Below are 599 nucleotides of genomic sequence, written 5' to 3'. Positions count from 1 at the left end.
GTCCCCTAATACTGTATCTGAAGTCTCTTTTATATAGGCCTTAGTGGTCCCCTAATACTGTATCTGAAGACTCTTTTATATAGACCTTAGTGGTCCCCTAATACTGTATCTGAAGTCTCTTTTATATAGACCTTAGTGGTCCCCTAATACTGTATCTGAAGTCTCTTTTATATAGGCCTTAGTGGTCCCCTAATACTGTATCTGAAGACTCTTTTATATAGACCTTAGTGGTCCCTTAATACTGTATCTGAAGACTCTTTTTTATATAGAACTTAGTGGTCCCCTAATACTGTATCTGAAGTCTCTTTTATATAGACCATAGTGGTCCCCTAATACTGTATCTGAAGTCTCTTTTATATAGGCCTTAGTGGTCCCCTAATACTGTATCTGAAGACTCTTTTATATAGACCTTAGTGGTCCCCTAATACTGTATCTGAAGTCTCTTTTATATAGGCCTTAGTGGTCCCCTAATACTGTATCTGAAGTATCTTTATATAGACCTTAGTGGTCCCCTAATACTGTATCTGAAGTCTCTTTTATATAGGCCTTAGTGGTCCCCTAATACTGTATCTGAAGACTCTTTTATATAGACCTTAGTG

This window comes from Perca fluviatilis, chromosome 9, assembly GCF_010015445.1.
Source record: "Perca fluviatilis chromosome 9, GENO_Pfluv_1.0, whole genome shotgun sequence".
NCBI lineage: Eukaryota > Metazoa > Chordata > Actinopteri > Perciformes > Percidae > Perca > Perca fluviatilis.
Note: the sequence above shows the minus strand (reverse complement) of the source record.